Source organism: Triticum aestivum, chromosome 5A, assembly GCF_018294505.1.
Source record: "Triticum aestivum cultivar Chinese Spring chromosome 5A, IWGSC CS RefSeq v2.1, whole genome shotgun sequence".
NCBI classification, from domain to species: Eukaryota; Viridiplantae; Streptophyta; class Magnoliopsida; order Poales; family Poaceae; genus Triticum; species Triticum aestivum.
The window spans coordinates 334,727,232-334,750,950 of NC_057806.1; positions in this window are offsets into that span (position 1 = coordinate 334,727,232).

A 23,719-nucleotide genomic window follows, 5' to 3' on the forward strand; every position below is an offset into this window, starting at 1 on the left:
AAAATATGGTAGTTGTAATCTTTCCATATCCATAACTCCCCTCCCTACACGCTTGTGACAACTTTTGACTTCTCACATGATGAGGTGTATATCATGTTCCTACCTTGAGAGACCAAATAAAAGATGCACCATGGAGATGCCAACATATAGAAAAGATGGACCAAACAAGTGTCAAAAAATAGGGGATGAGGGACGGAGCAATACTACTATTCATTTTTACTATACACATGTGCTTCAAAGTAGCACCTAATTTTAGCTGATATCATAAACTGCTTCAAAGTATCACTACTTTATTTCCTAGATACAATGTTTGTTAGCATCCCAGGTCGAGCTTCCTACCTCCATCCCATGTGCAAACGTTTCCTTCACTCGTTGGACACATCACTATAATCACAGAGCCCACCACATCCCAAAAGACAAGACTGAAGGGAAGGTGGCACTGATATGTCTCAAATGTATCAATAATTTTTATTGTTAAATTCTATTATATTATCACTTTTGTATGCTTTATATGCCTTTTTATATTATTTTTCTAGACTAACCTATTAATTTAGTGGCCAGTGCGTGTTCCTACTTTTTTCATGTTTTTGGTTTTGCAAAAAATCCATGCCTACAGAGGTCCAAACGTGGTGAAAATTTACGAGGAATTTATATGGAAAATATGCAACAATAGAAGCTTCGGGAGGGAGCTAGAAGTGCGATGTGGGATGCACAAGCCTAGGTGACACGGCGCCAGGGGCACGCCATGCAGGCTTATGGGAGCCACTCAGCTCCGTTTGACCTAATTCCAAGCCTATAAATTCTGTGATTTCCTGAAACCCTCATAAGTGAACCGGAAAGAATTTTATCCCCACTACAAGCCGCTGTTCCAAAGCAATTCCATCTGGAGCCCTGTTCTGATACTTTGTCGGAGGGGGGGAATCATTGGGAAGGCCATCTTTATCAACCTTATTGCTTCCATGATGATGTGTGACTAGTTCCCTTAGGACCTACGAGTCCATAGCAGTAGCTAGATGGCTTTCTCTCTCTTTTGATCTTTAATATAATGATCTTCTCTAAGATCAATATCATGTAATTGCTACTTGTGATAGGCATTGGGATTTCCCCGAAGAGGAAGGGTGATGTAGTATAGTAGCAGAACATATTCCCCTCAGTAGAGAACCAAGATCTAGTGAACTAGTAAGAGATTCAGGCAAACAATTATCAACAATACCCACACACACACACACACACACACATATTTGCACGCAACGCGGGCAAGAGGGTTGTCAATCCCCTTATTCTCGTTAATTCCAAGGATTAATTCTGATAGTGGTAGATAGATAAATTGCAAAACTGAATAAAAGTAAATAAATTGTAACAAGGTATTTTAAGGTTTTGGCAACATGATGTGAATGAACCCAAGGGGCATAGCTTTCACTAGAGGCATTTCTCTCAAGAACATAACAACGGTGGGTACACAAATTACTGTTGGGCAATTGATAGAAAAGAGCATAGTTATGATGTTATTCATGGCATGATCAGTACACATGCCTTACGTTCATGACAAATAGACCGAAACGATTCTACATCTTGTACTATTACTCCACTTCGAGAGCGCTTCTATGCTTGCCTCTCTAGGTATTAAGTTCATAACTAACACTGTAATGCTTTAAGCATGATGACATAATGTAGACAAAGTAAGACCAATCAATATGATCGAACCCCATCATTTTACCCTTAGTAAACAAATACAGATACATGCATCTCTAGCCCTTATGTCATGAGGTGAGGACACCGCAAGATTGAACCTACCACAAAGCACCTCTCCTGCTAAACATAAATCAAACTAGTTGGCCAAACTAAACTGGTAGATCAGAGATAAATACAAAGTTATAACAATCACACATAATAAAGTTTAGAAAAGACTCGGTTACTTTCAATGAATAATCTGATCATAAACCCACAATTCATCGGATCCCAACAAACGCACCGCTAAAAGATTACATTGAATCGATCTCCGAAGAGAACATTGTACTGAAGATCAAAGAGGGAGAGAGAGAGAGAGAGCCATATAGCTATTGCTATGGACCCGCAGGTCCCGTGGAGAACTACTCATGCATCATCGGAGAGTCATCAAGGTAGATGTAGAGTCCCTCTATGATTGATTCCCCCTCTGGCAGAGTACCGACGGAGGCCTCCAGATGGGATCATGCCAGAACAAAGGCTTGCAGCGGTAGAATAATTGTTTCGGGTTTTGCTTTGGTGGTTTTTGGATTTTATGGAATTTACAGCCTCGGAATTAGGTCAGATGGAGTTACGAGGGGCCCACAACCCTGGGTGGCGTGCCCCCACCTAAGCTTGTGGCTCTCTCATGCATCGTTTGATCCCCCCAAAGCTTCTAGGTTCCGTTCTGGTCTAGAAAACATCAACATAAAGTATCATCGTGTTTGGACTTTGTTTGGTATGGGTTTTCTGCGAAACAATAAAATAGGCAAAATAGAAACTGGCACTAGGCACTGAGCTAATAGGTTAGTTCCCAAAAATGATATAAAATTTCATATAAAGCATACAAGATTGATAATATAATAGCATGAAATAATAAAAAAATTATAGATACGTTGGAGACGAATGAGTAATATTTTGTGGTGTGTTTGTTGGGATCCGATGAATTGTTTGTTCATTATTAGATTATTTTATGAGCGATTTTCGACTCTCTTGAAGTTTCTCTCTTGTGTAATTTTATAGAGATTTCTATTTATGTGCCCTCGGTTCCTTAGTTCTACTTAGTTTGGCATGGCAGCAAACATTCCTGACTTTTCCCCTCTATCACTCGGCCCATTCTCAAGATTGCCAAACACAGCCTCGTCACCGGGTCAAAGTAGTTTACCGCTACCTAGCATAGTTACTGATGAGTGGGACTCGGGCTCTAATACGTCTACGTCGTATCTACCTTTCCTAATGCCTTTGCTCTTGTTTTGGACTCTAATATTCATGATTTGAATGAAACTTGCTCGGACTGACATTGTTTTCACTAGAACTACCATGGTGTTGTTTTGTGCAGAAGTAGAAGTTCTCGGAATTGGCCGAAATTTTTTGGAGATTTTTTAAGGAATAAATGAAGAATATTGGAACCAAGATACACCTGAGGGGGCCACCCTGTGCCGACAAGGCACCAGGGCATGCCTACCCCCCAGGCGCGCCCTGGTGGGTGGTGGGGCCCTCGTGGCTCTGCTTACCGTAATCTGGATACTATAAATTCCTATTTCCCAACAAAAAATAGAGGAAGAAGTTTCATCGAGTTTCACGATACGGAGCCGTCACCACCTACTATTCTTCATCGGGAGGCTAGATCTGGAGTCCGTTCTGGGCTCTAGAGAGGGGGATTCGCCTTCATCGTCATCACCAACCATCCTCCATCACCAATTTCATGGTGCTCACCGTCGGGAGTGAGTAATATTTTCGTAGGCTTGCTGAATGCTGATGGGTTGGATGAGATTCATCATGTAATTGAGTTAGTTTCGTTAGGGCTTGATCCCTAGTATCCACTATGTTCTGAGATTGACTTTGCTATGCTTAATGCTTGTCACTAAGGCGTGAGTGACATGATTTCAGATCTGAATTGTTTATGTTTTCACCAATATATTTGTGTTCTTGATCCTACCATGCAAGTTATACGCGCCTATTAGCTGTTATGATCCTCATACCCCAAGGTGACAATAATTGGGATTCTTTCCGGTGATTACCGTAGTTTGAGGAGTTCATGTATTCACTGTGTGCTAATGCTTTGTTCCAGTTCTCTATTAAAAGGAGGCCTTAATATCCCTTAGTTTCCTTATTAATATTTCACACTGAGACCACCCTAGGGGGTGCCCCAGGTGCCCACAAGGCACTAGGGCGCGCCCTGGTGGGTGGTTGGCCCCACAGGGACCCCCTCACTTATCTTTTTAGACCAGTTCGTCTCCTACGTCCAGAAAAAACCACTCCAGCTCTATCTCTACCTCTCATGTTCTTTCTCCTAAATTTGGGATTTTCAATCTCTTTCCTCGGAGCTCCATTTGCAAAACTATTTTGGGGGATTGCTATTTGGTATGTGACTCCTCCATTGCTCTAATTAGTTTTTGCTCTAGTGGGTTATATTTTGCATAATTAGCTGCTCTTGGTGCTACTGAAAATGAGCTTGCATGTTGAATTCTTTGAGTTCCAAGTAGTTTGAATGCTTGAGATAGCCTCTAGACATCTATATGAGTAGTTACTATCAATCTTGTGACGTTTTGTTGACATCATTTTGTGGCCGAAATTTTTTAGAAATTCGTTTGTAGGAAAAATGAATATATTCCAGAGGAGTTCCTCAAAGCGGAATGCCAAGGGAGTCCTTGGTGAATCCTCGGACAATGACATCAACACCCCGCATAGGATGGAGGTCCGGCCATGCGAATGGCCGCACATTTCCTTGATGACAAAGTCGGATTCTACCAAGAGTTTGCGCAATTCATTGCAAATGCTGGACTTACCAACTTCCTCGCCAGATGAGTGTGACCAACACCACATCCTCACAAATTCTTTTGTGCAAAACTTTCATTTCCTGAATACGCTCGTACCATCTGAGCTGCACTTTGATTTATATGTTGAGCATCACGAGATACAGCTTACTGAATTTTGTGAGATATGCTTGATTCCCTCTATTGGGGAAATTAGAGAGCCTCAACTAGAGGATTTTGAGGGCTTCCTCCACACTTTAACTGTGGGTGAGGAAAGGGGCGTGTCGCATGCCCGTGCTACTAGCTTGTAGTTTCCTATTGTGCACTACTTTGCTTTATTCATAGGGAAATGCTTAGCTGCTACACAGAAAGGTGGTTTACTATGTGCTCCCGGCCTCGCCATTTTATGTCATGCACTTAACAATGATAACACTTATAGCATTGGTGCTATCGTTGCATGCCGCCTGCACACTAATAGGATGAAGGGGAAAATTCATGATGGTATTTATGCAACTCGCTTAGCGAGACATTTTAATGTTCATATACGCCCCCATGATTACTTGTTGCCCAGAGTTTATTTTGATCATCGGGCGATGGAGGACCATCACTTTATTGTTGCTCATGTGCCTCCGCAACACATTTTTTATAACTTGGTTTTTAGCGAGGAAACTCATGATATTATTCCGTTGCCTACAATTGATTTTTTTGACACTCACGCCAGGAACGGATACGTCATCCTACCAGAGGACATCATTGCCTACCGGAATGCACATGCAACAGTAGAGGAGGAGCCCCAGGAGTGGGACACTCAGGTGCCGCCACCTTAGCACTTTCACATGGGACCGGATGGCTACTATAGATGGTGATTACCATGCTGGGCGAAGTCCTAAGCTTGGGGGTACGTAATTCCTTCCAACATTACATTCATGTTCACACATTTCATTCCAGTTATCGGTGTTCACCCTTTTTCATTGTATAATCCATGTTAGTTTTATTTTCTCGCTTTCTTCTTGTGTGTTTGAAAAACTTTAAGAAAATACAAAAATATATCTTGCTTCTTTTTGGTTTTTCTATGTAGTTTAAATTAGTTGTAGTATTAAAATAAAACCCAACAAGATTTCTCATTTCTTCTTTTGCTTGTTGGGAGCTTTCCCGTGTAAATAGTTTTTCTCATTTTTTGTTTTTCTTTCTTTAATTTGCTTTCTTCAAGAAAAATCAAAAACTCCAAAAATATTTTAGCGTGTTTCTCTAAAATCCTTTTCTTTCGTTGAGTTGTCACGAGGAAAAGACCACGATGAAAATGTTGATTGGGTCTCATATGCATTATTGTTGATCTGACAAAGAGCCCATATTACCTTGTCTTCTCCATGATATTTATGTTCATGGTGTTTAAATCCTACTCATGCTAGTATTAAATGTTAATTATTCATAATGCATGGTTATGACCATTTTCTCTCTCTAGTTGGTCGCTTCTCAACCTATTTGCTAGCCTTCGCCTGTACTAAGCGGGAATACTGCTTGTGCATCAAAATCCTTAAACCAAAGTTATTCGAGATGAGTCCACTATATATCTACCTATATGCAGTATTACTCTGTCGTTCCAAGTAAATTTGCATGTTCCACCTCTAAATATTCAAATGAACATATGTTTTGTGTGCCTGTACCGCTCATGGAGTGACAGGGGCGGTCAGTATCTTCCATGCTAAGCCGGTTATCCTCATGATGAGTTTTTATTCCCTCATCCTTGCATGAGAGGGGCCGGTAATCGGGATGCCCTGTCCCATGATTAAAATTACAAATAATAAAACAAACTTGCCCGGACTATTATTGGTATGGTGGGCACTCAAGGATGCGGCTAGCCATGGCTTGTGTTTCTTGGTGGAGGGGGAGTAAACTTTACTTTTACCGCTTGGGAACCGCCGCTAATTTGTTTAGCATGGAAGATATTGAAAACTCTCAGTTGTAACATTGACTTGAAAGGTATACCTCCCAAAATTATATTTATATCTGATTTAAGCTTTGAGCTCTCGCACCTCTGCAAATCCCTACTTCCCTCTGCGAATGGCCTATGAAAGCACAAGTGCTCCCTGGGTGATTTTTGCAATTAATGTCAACATAACTTTGTTGGACTAATAGTTTTATCTAGCATATTTTAGATAAGTTCGAAAGTGGAGTGGCAAGGACAACAGGATGTGGAACCCTTTCAAATTGATAAGGACAAAGTTTGGCAAAACCTCAAGACTCTTCATTTCTATTAAGTGATCCAAGATCACATTGAGTCCATAGGAAAGCCAATACTATTAAAAGGGGATGAGGTGTTGCTTAATGGTCTACTTGCTCAAGAGCTTAGTGATATTGCTCCAAAACCCTCGACCACTTTATCCATCCAAATATATCAAAACCCTAACTCCAAAATCGGCCCGCTGATTCTTTCAATCCGGAGCCACCGAGTTCCCAGAAACCCTAACAATTCGGTCACACCGAGTTTATGCAATCGGTCTCACCGAGTTGGCTTGACAGATTTTCTGTTGCTTATTGCTTCACTTTGGTCCCACCGAGTTGATGCAATTGGCACCACCGAGATGATGTTTACCCTAAGCCCTAGCACATCGGTCCCACCGAGTTGTTCCAGTTGGTCCCACCGAGATTCCTAACATTCATATTTTTGAACAGAGTGGTGGCACCGAGTTTCCTATTCGGTGCCACCAAGATGAGTCAAAAGTGTGTAACAATTGGATTTTTGTGGATGCTATATATACCATCCACCCCTTCTTCCTCATAGAGAAGATCCATCAGAATGTGCCTACACTTCCACCATCCATTTTTTGAGAGAGAGAACCACCTACTCATGTGTTGAGATCAAGAGATTTCATTCCAACCTTTCGAACCTTGATCTCTTGCCTTCCCCAAGTTGCTTTCCACTCAAATCTTTCTTCCACCGTAGCCAAATCTGTGTGAGAGAGTTGAGTGTTGGGGAGACTATCATTTGAAGCACAAGAGCAAGGAGTTCATAATCAACACACCACCTATTACCTTTTGGAGAGTGGTGTCTCCTAGATTGGTTAGGTGTCACTTGGGAGCCTCCGTTGTGATGTGGAGTTGGACCAAGAAGTTTGTAAGGGAAAGGAGATCGCCTACTTCGTGAAGATGTACCCGAGTGAGGCAAGTCCTTCATGGGTGATGGCCATTGTGGGATAGACAAGGTTGCTTCTTCGTGGACCCTTCATGGATGGAGCCCTCCGTGGACTCACACAATCGTTACCCTTCGTGGGTTGAAGCCTCCTTCAATGTGGACGTATGATAGCACCACCTACTGTAACCACACCAAAATTCTCCGCATCTCCATTGCATTTGTACACTCCAATCCCATCCCTTTACATTCTTGCAAATTGCATGCTTTACCTTTTCTGCTGCCTATACTCTTGTCATGCTTGCTTGAAATGCATTGTGTGTGCCTTAATCTGTGCTAAACTCTACCTTAACTTGAAGAAATTAAAAACTGCCACTTTTGCTTGTTAAGGGTCTAATCACCCCCCCTCTAGACCCATCTTCTCGATCCTTTCAATTGGTATCAGAGCTTTGGTCTCCATTGCTTTGGTTTAATCTCTATTGGAGGAATATGGATGAGTCTACGTACGGGAGTATTTGACGTAGAGTGCCTATTCTTGATGGGTGATACGTCCATTTTGCATCATGTTTCCCTACTGTTATTTATGATGTTTTTATGCTTAATAATGCTTTTTCGAGTAATTCTAATGCCTTTTCTCTCATAATATGCAAGGTTCACACAAAGAGGGAGAATACCGGCAACTGGAATTCTGGACCTGAAAAAGCTACGTCAGGTCACATATCCTGCACATCTCCAAATGAGCAGAAAGTTCACGAAGATTTTTTTATGGAATATATAAGAATTATTAGAGAAAATAATAACTACCAGAGGGGCCCCACCAGGTGGGCACAACCCACCTGGGCGCGCCAGGGAGCCCAGGCGCGCCCTGGTGGGTTATGCCCTCCTCGGCCCACCTCTGGTTCCCCTCTTCTGGTATATATGTCATTTTGACCTAGAAAAAATAAGGGGAGGTCTTTCGGGATGAAGCGCTACCGTCTCGAGGTGAAACTTGGGAAGGAGCACTTTTGCCCTCCAGTGGAGCGATTATGCGAGGGGAATTTCCCTCCCGGAGGGGGAAATCATCGTCATCATCATCACCACCAACTCTCCCATCTTGGGCAGGGAAATCTCCATCAACATCTTCAACAACACCATCTCCTCTCAAACCCTTGCTCATCTCTTATGTTCAATCTTTGTACCGGGACCTTAGATTGGTGCTTGTGGGTGACTAGTAGTGTTGATTACATCTTGTAGTTTCTTACTATATGGTTTAGGTGGAAGATTATATGGTCAGATCCATTATACTATTTAATACCCCTCTGATCTTGAGCATGATTATCATTTGTGAGTAGTTACTTTTATTCTTAAGGTCACGAGAGAAATCTTGTTGCAAGTAATCATGTGAACTTGATATGTGTTCGATATTGTGATGGTATGTATGTTGTGATTCCCTTAGTGGTGTCATGTGAACATCGACTACATGGCAGTTCACCATATTTGTGTTAGGGAACGTAACATGCAACTTCAGAAATTTCCTACGCTCATGCAAGATCTATCTAGGAGATGCATAGCAACGAGAGGGGGAGAGTGTGTCTATGTACTCTCGTAGACTGAAACTGGAAGCGTTTGACAACGCGGTTGATGTAGTCGTACACCTTCATGATCCGCCCCAATCAAGTACTGAAAGTACGGCACCTCTGCGTTCAGCACACATTCAGCTCGATGACGCCCTCACCTTCTTGATCCAGCAAGAGGGCGAAGTAGTAGACGAGTTCCGGCAGCACGACGGCGTGGTGACGGTATTGGTGAAGAACAATCTCCGCAGGGCTTCGCCAAGCAAAACGGAAACTATGACGGAGGATAAACTAGAGGAACGGGGTTGCCGGCACATGGCTTGGTGTTTCTTGACGTGTCTTGGGTGCTAGCCCTGCCCCTCTATTTATATGTTGAGCCCTAGGGTCGAAACTTGGAGTAAAAAGCCTCCTCAAAGTCGGTTTTGCCCGAAAGGTAAGAGTCCTTCTCGGACTCTAGGGCTAGACGCCAGTGTTCCCGGTGTCTACCCCCTAGACGCCAGGGTTCCTAGTGTCTAGCCTCTGGTCTCCGCAAAACTCCCTTTTGAACTTTCCAGAAGCCTCGTGGGCTCTCCCCTTTGGCCCAAATAAAGTGTTCTCGTACCCAAACATTTCAGGAAACATCCGGAACCCTTCCGGAGACCAAACTCTATTATCCCATATATCAATCTTTACCTCTAGACCATTCCGGAGCTCCTCATCATGTCCGTGATCACATCCGGGACTCCGAACAACATTTGGTCACCAACATACATAACTCATATAATACTATATCGTCAACGAACGTTAAGCGTGCGGACCCTGCGGGTTCGAGAACTATGTAGACATGACTGAGACACCTCTCTGGTCACTAACCAATAGCGGAACCTGGATGCCCATATTGGCTCCTACATATTCTACGAAGATCTTTATCGGTCAAACCTTATGACAACTTACGTTACTCCCTTTGTCATCGGTATGTTACTTGCCCGAGATTCGATCGTCGGTATCTTCATACCTAGTTCAATATCGTTACTGGCAAGTCTCTTTACTCGTTCTATAATACATCATCTCGCAACTAACTCATTAGTTACATTGCTTGCAAGGCTTCTTATGATGTGTCTTACCGAGAGGGCCCAGAGATACCTCTCCAATACTCGGAGTGACAAATCCTAATCTCGATCTATGCCAACCCAACAAACACCTTCGGAGATACCTATAGAGCATCTTTATAATCATCCAGTTATGTTGTGACATTTGATAGCACACAAGGTAGTCCTCCGGTATCCGGGAGTTGCATAATCTCATAGTGAAAGGAATGTGTATAAGTCATGAAGAAAGCAATAGCAATAAAACTGAACGATCATAATGCTAAGCTAACGGATGGGTCTTGTCCATCACATCATTCTCCTAATGATGTGATCCCGTTTATCAAATGACAACACATGTCTATGGTTAGGAAACTTAACCATCTTTGATTAACGAGCTAGTCTAGTAGAGGCTTACTAGGGACACGGTGTTTTATCTATGTATCCACACATGTATCAAGTTTCCAGTTAATACAATTCTAGCATAAATAATAAACATTTATCATGATATAAGGAAATATAAAATAACAACTTTATTATTGCCTCTAGGGCATATTTCTTCCAGTCCCCCACTTGCACTAGAGTTAATAATCTAGTTCACGTCGGCATGTGATTTAACACCAATAGTTCACATCTTTATGTGATTAACACCCATAGTTCACGTCGCCATGTGACCAACACCCAAAGGGTTTACTAGAGTCAATAATCTAGTTCATATCGCTATGTGATTAACACCCAAAGTGCACTAAGGTGTGATCATGTTTTGCTTGTGAGAGAAGTTTAGTCAACGGGTCTGCCACATTCAGATCCGTATGTATTTTGCAAATTTCTATGTCTACGATGCTCTGCATGGAGCTACTCTAGCTAATTCCTACCACTTTCAATATGTATCCACATCAAGACTTAGAGTCATCCAGATCGGTGTCAAAGCTTGCATCGATGTAACTCTCTACGACGAACTCTTTATCACCTCCATAATAGAGAAACATTTCCTTAGTCCTCTTTAGGTACCTAAGGATAATTTTGACCACTGTCCAGTGATCTACTCCTGGATCACTATTGTACCCCCTTGCCAAACTCATGGCAAGGCACACAACAGATCTGGTACACATCATGGCATACTTTATAGAATCTTTGACTGAGGCATAGGGAATGACTTTCATTCTCTCTCTATATTCTGCTATGGTTGGGTTTTGAGTCTGACTCAACTTCACACCTATTAACACAGGCAAGAACCCTTTCTTTGACTGATCCATTTTTAACTTCTTCAAAACTTATCAAGGTATATACTTTGTGAAAGTCCAATTAAGTGCCTTGGTCTATCTCTATAGATCTTGATGCCCAATAAATAAGCAGCTTCACCGAGGTCTTTGATTTAAAAATTCTTATTCAAGTATCCTTTTTATGTTATCCAGAAATTCTATATCATTCCCGATCAACAATATGCCATCCACATATAATATCAGAAATGCTACAGGGCTCCCACTCACTTTCTTGTAAATACAGGCTTCACCATAAGTCTATATAAAACCATATGCTTTGATCACCTCATCAAAACGTATATTCCAACTCCGAGATGCTTGCACCAGTCTATAGATGGATCACTAGAATTTGCACACTTTGTTAGCACCTTTAGGATCGACAAAGACTTCTGGTTGCATCATATAAAACTCTTCTTTGAGATATCCATTAAGGAATGTAGTTTTGACATCCAGTTGCCAGATTTCATAATGTGGCAATTGCTAACATGATTCGGACAGACTTAAGCATAGCTATCGGTGAGAAGGTCTCATCGTAGTCAAATCCTTGAACTTGTCGAAAACCTTTTGCAACAAGTTGAGCTTTGTAGACAGTAACATTACCATCAGCGTCAGTCTTCTTCTTGAAGATCCATTTATTCTCTAAGGCTTGTCGATCATTGAGCAAGTAAACCGAAGTCCATACTTTGTTCTCATACATGGATCCCATCTCAGATTTCATGGCCTCAAGCCATTTCGTGGAATCTGGGCTCATCATCGCTTCCTCATAGTTCGTAGTTTTGTCATGGTCTAGTAACATGACTTCCAGAACAAGATTACCGTACCACTCTGGTGCGGAACGTGCTCTGGTTGACCTATGAGGTTCGGTAGTAACTTGATCTGAAGTTTTCATGGTCATTATCATTAGCTTCCTCTCTAGTTGGTGTAGACATCACTGGAACTGATTTCTGTGATGAACTACTTTCCAATTCGAGAGAAGGTACAATTACCTCATCAAGTTCTACTTTCCTCCCACTCACTTCTTTCGAGAGAAACTCCTTCTCTAGAAAGGATCCATTCTTAGCAACAAAGATCTTGCCTTGGGATATGTGATAGAAGGTGTACCCAACAGTTTCTTTTGGGTATCCTATGAAGACACACTTCTCCAATTTGGGTTCGAGCTTATCTGTTTGAAACATTTTCACACAAGCATCGCAACACCAAACTTTATGAATAGACATCTTTGGTTTCTTGCCAAACCATAGTTCATACAGTGTCGTCTCAACGGATTTAGACGGTGCCCTATTTAACGTGAATGTAGCTATCTCTAATGCATAACCCCAAAATTATACTGGTAAATCGGTAAGAGACATCATAAATCGCACCATATCTAATAAAGTACTGTTACGACATTCGGACACACCATTATGTTGTGGTGTTCCAGGTGGCGTGAGTTGTGAAACTATTCCACATTGTTTCAAATGAAGACCAAACTCGTAACTCAAATATTCGCCTCCACGATCAGATCATAGAAACTTTATTTTCTTGTTACGATGATTTTCCACTTCACTCTGAAATTCTTTTAACTTTTCAAATGTTTCAGACTTATGTTTCATTAAGTAGATATACCCATATCTGCTCAAATCATATGTGAAGGTTAGAAAATAACGATACTCGCCGCGAGCCTCAACACTCATCGGACCGCATACATCGGTATGTATTATTTCCAATAAGTCAGTGGCTCACTCCATTGTTCCGGAGAACAGAGTCTTAGTCATCTTTCCCATGAGGCATGGTTCGTAAGCATCAAATGATTCATAATCAAGTGATTCCAAAAGTCCATCCACATGGAGTTTCTTCATGCGCTTTACACCAATATGACCTAAACGGCAGTGCCACAAGTATGTTGCACTATCATTATCAACTTTGCATCTTTTGGCATCAATATTATGAATATGTGTATCACTACGATCGAGATTCAATAAACCATTTATATTAAGTGTATGAACATAGAAGGTTTTATTCATGTAAACAGAAAAACAATTATTCTTTGACTTAAATGAATAACTGTATTGCAAATAAACATGATCCAATCATATTCATGCTCAACGCAAACACCAAATAATATTTATTTTAGGTTCAACACTAATCCCGAAGGTAAAAGGAGTGTGCGATGGTGATCTTATCAACCTTGGAGTCATTTCCAACACACATCGTCACCTTGACCTTAACTAGTCTCTGTTCATTTTGCAACTTCTGTTTCGGGTTACTTATCTTAGCAACTAAACCGGTATCAAATACCATGGGGTTACTATGAACAATAGTAAAGTACACATCAATAATATGTATATCAAATATACTTTTGTTCACTTTTCCATCCTTCTTATCCGCCAAGTATTCGGGGTAGTTCCGCTTCCAGTGACCATTCCCTTTGTAGTAGAAGCACTTAGTTTCAGGCTTAGGTCTTGATTTGGGCTTCTTCACAGGAGTGGCAACTTGCTTGCCATTCTTCTTGAAGTTCCCTTTCTTTCCCTTGTCCTTTTACTTGAAACTAGTGGTCTTGTCAACCATCAACTTTTGATGCTTTTTCTTGATTTCTACCTTCGCCGATTTCAGCATCGTAAAGAGCTTGGGAATTGTTTCCGTTACCCCTTGCATATTATAGTTCATCATGAAGTTCTAGTAGCATGGTGATAGTGACTAGAGAACTCTATCAATCACTATCTTATCTGGAAGATTAACTCCCACTTGATTCAAGTGATTATTGAGTAGATGCTCACTAGATGAGATATTCTCCTCCATCTTGTAGGCAAAGTACTTGTCAGAGGTCTCAAACCTCTCGACATGGGCATGAGTCTGAAATACCAATTTCAACTCTTGGAACATCTCACATGCTCCATGGCGTTCAAAACATTTTTGAAGTCCCGATTCTAAGCCGTAAAGCATGGTGCACTAAACTATCAAGTAGTCATCATACCGAGCTTGTCAAACGTTCATAACGTTTGCATTTGCTCCTGCAATAGGTCTGTCACCTAGCGGTGCATCAAGCACATAATTCTTCTGTGTCGCAATGAGGATAATCCTCAGATCATGGACCCAGTCCGCATCATTGCTACTATCATCTTTCAACTTAGTTTTCTCTAGGAACATATCAAAATAAAACACGAGAGCTATACGTGAGCTATTGATCTATAACTTAGATATGCAAATACTATCAGGACTAAGTTCATGATAAATTAAGTTCAATTAATCAAATTACTTAAGAACTCCCACTTAGATAGACATCCCTCGAGTCATCTAAATGATCATGTGATCCAAATCAACTAAACCATGTCCGATCATCATGTGAGATGGAGTAGTCTTCAATGGTGAACATCTCTATGTTGATCAGATCTACTATATGATTCACGTTCGACCTTTTGGTCTCCAGTGTTCCGAGGCCATATCTGTACATGCTAGGCTCGTCAAGTTTAACCCCGAGTATTCTGCATGTGCAAAACTGTTTGGCACCTGTTTTATGTGAACGTAGAGCCTATCACACCCGATCATCACGCGGTGTCTCAGTACGAAGAACTTTTGCAATGGTGCATACTCATGGAGAACACTTATACCTTGAAGTTTTGCAAAGGATCATCTTATAATGCTACCACCGTACTAAGCAAAATAATATGCATAAAAGATAAACATCACATGCAATCAAAATATGTGACATGATATGGCCATCATCATCTAGTGCCTTTGATCTCCATCTCCAAAGCACCGTCTTGATCTCCATCGTCACCGGCTTGACACCTTGATATCCATCGAAGCATCGTGGTTGTCTCGCCAACTATTGCTTCTACAACTATCGCTAACGCATAATGATAAAGTAAAGCAAGTACATGGCGTTTGCATTTCATACAATAAAGCGACAACCATAAGGATCCTGCCAATTGCCGATAACTTTTACAAAACAAGATCATCTCATACAATAACGTATATCACATCATGTCTTGACCATATCACATCACGACATGCCCTGCAACAACAAAGTAGAGCAAAAACAAGTTAGACGTCCTCTACTTTGTTGTTGCAAGTTTTACGTGGCTGCTACGGGCTTCTAGTAAGAACCGTTCTTACCTACGCATCAAAACCACAACAATTTTTCATCAAGTGTTCTATTTTAACCTTCAACAAGGACCGGCCGTAGTCAAATTCGATTCAACTAAAGTTGGAGAAACAAACACCCGCCAGCCACCTTTATGCAAAACAAGTTGCATGTCTGTTGGTGGAACCAGTCTCATGAATGTGGTCATGTAAGGTTGGTCCGGGTCGCTTCATCCCACAATACCGCCGAATCAAAATGAGATGTTGGTGGTAAGCAGTATGACTATGATCACCCACAACTCTTTGTGTTCTACTCGTGCATATCATCTACGCATAGACCTGGCTCTGATACCACTGTTAGGGAACGTAGCATGCAATTTCAAAAATTTCCTACGCTCATGCAAGATCTATCTAGGAGATGCATAGCAACGAGAGGGGGAGAGTGTGTCTACGTACCCTCGTATACCAAAAGCAGAAGCATTTGACAACGCGGTTGATGTAGTCATACACCTTCACGATCCGTCCCGATCAAGAACCGAAAGTACGTCACCTCTGCGTTCAACACACATTCAGCTCGATGACGTCCTCGCCTTCTTGATCCAGCAATAGGGGCGAAGTAGTAGATGAGTTCCGACAGCACGATGGTGTGGTGACGGTGTTGGTGAAGAACAATCTCCGCATGGCTTCGCCAAGCACAGCAGAAACTATGGAGGATAAACTAGAGGGATGGGGTCGCCGGCACACGGCTTGGTGTTTCTTGATGTGTCTTGGGTGCTAGCCCTGCCCCTCTATTTATATGTTGAGACTTGGGGTCGAAACTAGGAGTAAAAATCCTCCTCAAAGTCGGTTTTAACTAAAAGGTAAGAGTCCTTCTCGGACTCCAGGGCTATACGCCAGGGTTCCCGGCGTCTACCCCCTAGACGTCAGGGTTCTTGGTGTCCAGCCTCTGGTCTCCGAAAAACTACATTTTGCACTTTCCAAAAGCCTCATGGGCTTTCCCCTTTGGCCCAAATAAAGTGTTCTGGTACCCCAACATTTAGGGGAACATCCGGAACCCTTCCGGAGACCAAACACTATTATCCCAGATATCAATCTTTACCTCCAGGCCATTCCGGAGCTCCTCGTCATGTCCGTGATCACATCCGGGACTCCGAACAACATTCGGTCACCAACATACATAACTCATATAATACTATATCATCAACGAATGTTAAGCGTGCGGACCCTATGGGTTCGAGAACTATGTAGACATGACCGAGACACCTCTCTTGTCAATAACCAATAGTGGAACCGTGATGCCCATATTGGCTCCTACATATTCTACAAAGATCTTTATCGGTCGAACCTTATGACAACATATGTTATTCCCTTTGTCATCGGTATGTTACTTGCCCGAGATTCGGTCGTCAGTATCTTCATACCTAGTTCAATCTCATTACCGGAAAGTCACTTTACTTGTTCCGTAATAAATCATCCCGCAACTAACTCATTAGTTACATTGCTTGCAAGGCTTCTTATGATGTGTATTACCGAGAGGGCCCAGAGATACCTCTTCGATACTGGGAGTGACAAATCCTAATCTCGATCTATGCCAACCCAACAAACACCTTTGGAGATACCTGTAGAGCATCTTTATAATCACCCAATTATGTTGTGACATTTGATAGCACATAAGGTATTCATCCGGTATCCGGGAGTTGCATAATCTCATTGTTAAAGGAATATCTATAAGTCATGAAGAAAGCAATAGCAATAAAACTAAACGATCATAATGCTAAGCCAGTGGATGGGTCTTGTCCATCACATCATTCTCCTAATGATGTGACCCCGTTTATCAATTGACAACACATGTCTATGGTTAGGAAACTTAACCATCTTTGATTTATGAGCTAGTCTAGTAGAGGCTTAATAGGGACACGGTGTTTTGTCTATGTATCCACACATGTATAAATTTTTTGGTTAATACAATTCTAACATGAATAATAAACATTTATCATGATATAAGGAAATATAAAATAACAACTTTATTATTGCCTCTAGGGCATATTTCCTTCAATTTTGGCTTAAGGGAATGCATTATGGAGTAGCTATTAGATGATGGGTTGCCAGAGTGACAGAAGCTTGAACCATAGTTTATGCGCTACTTCCTAAGGGACTGATTTGGATCCAAAAGTTTAGTGCTATGGTTAGATTTTATATTAATAATTTTTCTCGTAGTTGCGGATGCTTGTGAGGGGGTTAATCCTAAGTAGGAGGTTTGTTCAAGTAAGAATAGAACCTAAGCATCGGTCCACCCACATATCAAATTATCAAAGTAGCGAACATGAATCAAACCAACATGATGAAAGTGACTACATGAAATTCCCGTGTACCCTCAAGAACACTTTGTTTATCATAAGAGACCGTTTTGGTCTGTCCTTTCCACAAAAGGATTATGCTACCTTGCAGCATATTATTTGTCGTTACTGTTACTTGCTTGTTACAAATTATCTTGCTATCAAACTACTCGCTACTTACAATTTTAGTGCTTGCAGAGAATACCTTGTTGAAAACCGCTTGTCATTTCCTTCTGCTCCTTGTTGGGTTCGACACTCTTACTTATCAAAAGGACTACAATTGATCCCCTATACTTGTGGGTCATCAAGGCTCTTTTCTGGTGCCGTTGCTGGGGAGTGAAGCGCTCTTGGTAAGTGGAAATTGGTAAGGAAAAATTATTACTACGTGCTGAAATTTATTGTCACTTGTTACTATGGAGAACAATCCTTTGAGGGGTTTGTTCGGGGTATCTTCACCTCGACCGGAACCATAATTATTTGCCCCTCAACCTACTGCACCTACTGAAAATATTGGTTATGATATTCCTTCACGTGTGATAGAACAATTGCTAGCTAATCCTTATGTCAGAGATGGAATCGAAAATCCTAATATGCACTTGATATATGTAGATGAAATATGTGGATTATTTAAGTTTGCGGGTTTATCCGCAAGATGAAGCTAAGAAGAAGGTTTTCCATTTATCTTTGAAGGGAAAAGCATTGGCATGGTATAGGCTATGCAATGATATTGGATCTTGGAATTGGAATTGATTGAAATTGGAATTTCGCCCAAAAAATTTATCCTATGCATCTAGTTCACCGATCGGAATTATATATATAATTTTTGGCCTCATGAAGGAGAAAGTATCACTCTAGCTTGGGGAGCCTTAAGTCGGTGTTGTATTCATGCCCCAATCATGAACTCTCAAGAGAAATTATCATTCATAATTTTGATGCTCGGCTTTCTCGTGATGATCAATCCATGCTCGATACTTCTTGCACTAGTTCCTTTATGAAGAATACTATTGAATTCAAGTGGGATCTTTTAGAAAGAATTAAATGCAACTCTGAAGATTGGGAACTCGAGAAGGTAAAGAGTCAGGTATTAAGCTTAAGTTTGATTGTGTTAAATCTTTTATGAATATCGATGCTTTTCAAAAGTTTAGCACTAAATATGGACTTGACTCTGAGATAGTAGCCTATTTTTGTGAATTATTTGCTACTCATGTTGATCTCCCTTAGGAGAAGTGGTTTAAATATCACCCACCTATTAAAGAAGGAATTAAATAACTAGTAATATCTAAAGATGAAACTATCATTTATAATGTTGATCCAGTTGTTCCTACTGCTTATATTGAAACCCCACCTTTCCCTATTAGAATAAAGGAACATGCTAAGGTTTCAACCATGGTCAATAAAAGTTATATTAGAGCACCTAAACCTGCTGAACAAATCAAAGTGTGTTGGCGTTTTGGGAACGGGGGTCCCCAGACTTTCCTGCCTGCGGCCCATAGCGTGGCACTGCCAGCGGCCTGTACGGCCCATCTTCACCGACAAACACTCAAGACCCTCGTGAGATGCCAAGCCTCGCGAGGCGGACGACGCAAGACCTCCTCAGTGGCGGCCTCACCAGGCTGGCTCGCGAGGGGCGGAGAGATCAAGGCAAGGGGTACCTCGCGAGGTATCTATGACGCAAGCCATGAAGCCTGGAGCCAGGCGGGCGCCAGAGCACAGTGTCCTTGTTTCATCTTTGGTGCTAAAGGGGCAAGCGCAGATGAGGAGTCCCGAGGAATCAGGCAAAGGTTTCCATATCGGTGCAACAAGACCAAAACTAGCAGGACGACAGGACGGAGGTCACCGTGGAGCCCAACATGGCGTCACCACCAGAGCCTTTGGCAGGCGAAGACTACTTTTGTCAGGGTATAGCTCATACTAGTTGTCTACCTTCGAATTTGGTCATTGTGGAATCCCTTCCTACTCAATATTTGGGAAGAGCACCAGGACCTCTATAAATAGGACTAGACACACCACGGAAGGAGATCCCATCTTGGACTAGATCCATTCCACCAAGGCCACCAGACAAGTTCACCAAGCACAAGAACACCTCTCCTCGGGAGGCTGTTCTTCCCTTGTAACTGTTCATCCTCAGCCCAAGAGGCAATCAACCACACCACACTGGAGTAGGGTATTACACCACAATGTTGGCCCGAACTAGTATAAATCTTGTGTCTCTCGTTCTTTGAGTCCATCGAGCTAGGCCGTGAGATCATAGAGTGTGCGAGCTAGAGAGGGGGAGAGATCTTTGTGTGCACCCCAGTGTTCGAACCTCAAGGGTTTTGTCGGAACCCGAAATCCGACGTTTGGCGCACCAAGTAGGGGTGCGCCGAAGCTTTCTGATACGTTTCCAACGTATCTAAAATTTTTGATTGTTCCATGCTATTTTATTATAAACCTTGGATGTTTTATATGCATTTATATGCTATTTTATATGATTTTTGGAACTAACCTATTAACCTAGAGCCCAGTGCCAATTTCTGTTTTTTTCCTTCTTTTTGAGTATCGCGGAAAAGGAAAACCAAACGGAGTCCAATGGAGCTGAAATTTTACGGAGATCATTTTTGGACCAGAAGAAGCCCACGGAGTACCGGAGATGGGCCAGAAGAGTCCCGAGGCCACCACGAGGGTGGGGGCGCGCCCCCTACCTCGTGGCCGCCTCAGAGACCCCCCCTAACTTGTCCCCGACGCCAACACCTCTTATATATACAGAAACCTCCAGAAAATAACCTAGATCAGGAGGTCTGCCGCCACAAGCCTCTGTAGCCACCGAAAACCAATCTAGACCCGTTCCGGCACCCTGCCAGAGGGGGGAATCCCTCTCCGGTGGCCATCTTCATCATCCCGGCGCTCTGCATGACGAGGAGGGAGTAGTTTTCCCTCGGGCCTGAGGGTATGTACCAGTAGCTATGTGTTTGATCTCTCTCTCTCTCGTGTTCTTGATTCGGCACGATCTTGATGTATCGCGAGCTTTGCTATTGTAGTTGGATGTTATGATGTTTCTCCCCCTCTACTCTCTTGTAATGGATTTAGTTTTCCCTTTGAAGTTATCTTATCGGATTGAGTCTTTAAGGATTTGAGAACACTTGATGTATGTCTTGCATTTGCTTATCTGTGGTGACAATGGGATATCATGTGATCCACTTGATGTATGTTTTGGTGATCAACTTGCGAGTTTTGTGACCTCGTGAACTTATGCATAAGGGTTGGCACACCTTTTTATTCTTGACCCTCCAGTAGAAAGTTTGGGGCACTCTTTGAAGTTCTTTGTGTTGGTTGAATAGATGAATCTGAAATTGTGTGATGCATATCGTATAATCATACCCACAGATACTTGAGCTGACATTGGAGTATCTGGGTGACATTAGGGTTTTTGGTTGATTTGTGTCTTAAGGTGTTATTCTAGTACGAACTCTTGAATAGATCAATTAGAAAGAATAACTTTGAGGTGGTTTCATACCCTACAATAATCTCTTCGTTTGTTCTCTGCTATTAGTGACTTTGGAGTGACTCTTTGTTGCATATTGAGGGATAGTTATATGATCCAATTATGTTATTATTGTTGAGAGAACGTGCACTAGTGAAAGTATGAAGCCTAGGCCTTGTTTCAATGCATTGCAATACCATTTTCGCTCACTTTTATCGTTAGTTACCTTGCTGTTTATATATTTTCAGATTACAAAAACCTTTATCTATCATCCGTATTGCACTCGTATCACCATCTCTTCACCGAACTAGTGCACCTATACAATTTACCATTGTATTGGGTGTGTTGGGGACACAAGAGACCTTTTGTTATTTGGTTGCAGGGTTGTTTGAGAGAGAACATCTTCATCCTACGCCTCCCACGGATTGATAAACCTTAGGTCATCCACTTGAAGGAAATTTGCTATTGTCCTACAAACCTCTGCACTTGGAGGCCCAACAACGTCTACAAGAAGAAGGTTGTGTAGTCGACATCAAGCTCTTTTCTAGCGTTGTTGCCGGGGAGGTTAGTGCTTGAAGGTATATCTTTAGATCTTGCAATCAAATCTTTTTGTTTCTTGTTTTATCACTAGTTTAGTCTATAAAATAAAATTACAAAAAATGGAATTAAGGGTACCTCATATGCTTGATCTTTTTAATATCTTTCATGAAAATAAGGATTTTGATCATTGTGCCAAAATGCTAGAAGAAGAATGCATTAAAATGTTTGGCACTAAATCTTTGAACAATGAGCATGATTGCAATGTTGTTAGTACGAACTCTTTGAATAACCATAGTACTAATGATGATTGCACTAGTCATGATGAAAATGTCTCTTATAAGCATGTCAATTTTTGTGGAGTGCATAGGGTTTGCAAGTACACACCAAATAGGGAAGATAGATTTTTCAAGAGGCATAAGTATTTAGAAACTAAATGTTTGCAAGAAAGGCTAGATGTTTGTGTTGAAAATTTACATTTTCTTAGCCATCCTTGTGAACTTTGCAATGAACGTCGTCATCTAAATATCCAATGCAAGTTGTTTTATGATCAAATCGTGTCCAAAAATTGTGATGACTTGATTTCCCTTGCACATCATAATGAACTTAGTTTGCTTCTGGGTTATGAAGAAATGAAACGTATAACTAAGGATATTCTAGAATTTGCCCTTGACAAAGTTCTTGATTTTGATCTAGAGGAAATTTATATGTATTGTGCGGTGAATTGCATTGAAAATCCTTATATTTCCAATTATGTAAAGTCAAGAAAACAATTAGAATATGAAGAGAGTACTAATGAAAGGGAAGAGACTTCCCAATATCCTCATATTATTTCTTATGATGAATCAGCTAACGAGGAGGAGCCTTCTATCCAATCAATCTCATTAATAACGAGCTCCAAAAAGAGGATTAAACCAACACATGATGTGAAGAAGAAAAAGAAAAGACGGAGAAACAAAGGTAATAAGGTACTCCTCCCAAATGATGTTGCTCCTATTACTCATTGTGATTATGATAATTGTTATATTATTGGTGCTATCCATACTATTAGTGATGAGAGTGATTATGCTTATGATATGAAAAGGCCCAAGCTTGGGGATGCTATGTTTGATGAGAATGACATGTTTGAGAATGTATTTGCTGCAATTAATGTTTGTCCCAAGCTTGGGATGCTATGATTAATGAATATGATATTTTTAGTCTCCCAGGTTTTGATGAGAAAATTTACTATGATGATAGCATGCCTCCTATTTATGATAATTATATTGATGAAAGTGGGTTCGGAAGAGTGTCAAATTTAGGAAGTAATGATCCCACTATTTTGGAGGATGTTCAATCTTATTGTGATAATTATAAAAGTGGATTTGGAGAGTTCATGACTTTATTTAGTAATGATTCCACAATCTTCGAAGAGGTTTCAATTGATTATGATGAGAACAAAGTTGCTACTTATGATGATTATTGTGATGGCAATTATGCTATAAAAAGTAGTGATGATTATATTTATAAAACTTGTCATGATTATGATTACCCTTTTCTGAACATTACTCTTTTAATGTGGAAACAATTTATAGTATTCGAGTTTCTTATGATACTCCCACTATTTCGAATGAGAAGAATTTTGCTTATGTGGAGAATAATAAATTTTCTATGCTTGTAGATCATGAAAAGAATGTTTTATGTGATAGTTATATTGTTGAATTCATCCATGATGATACTGAAATTTATTATGAGGGAGGAACATATGCTTGTAGGAATTGCAATAATATCAAGTGTCCTCTCTATGTGTTGAAAATCTTGAATATTTGCTTGTTTTACCTTCCTATGCAAGTTGATTCTTGTTCCCACAAGTTGT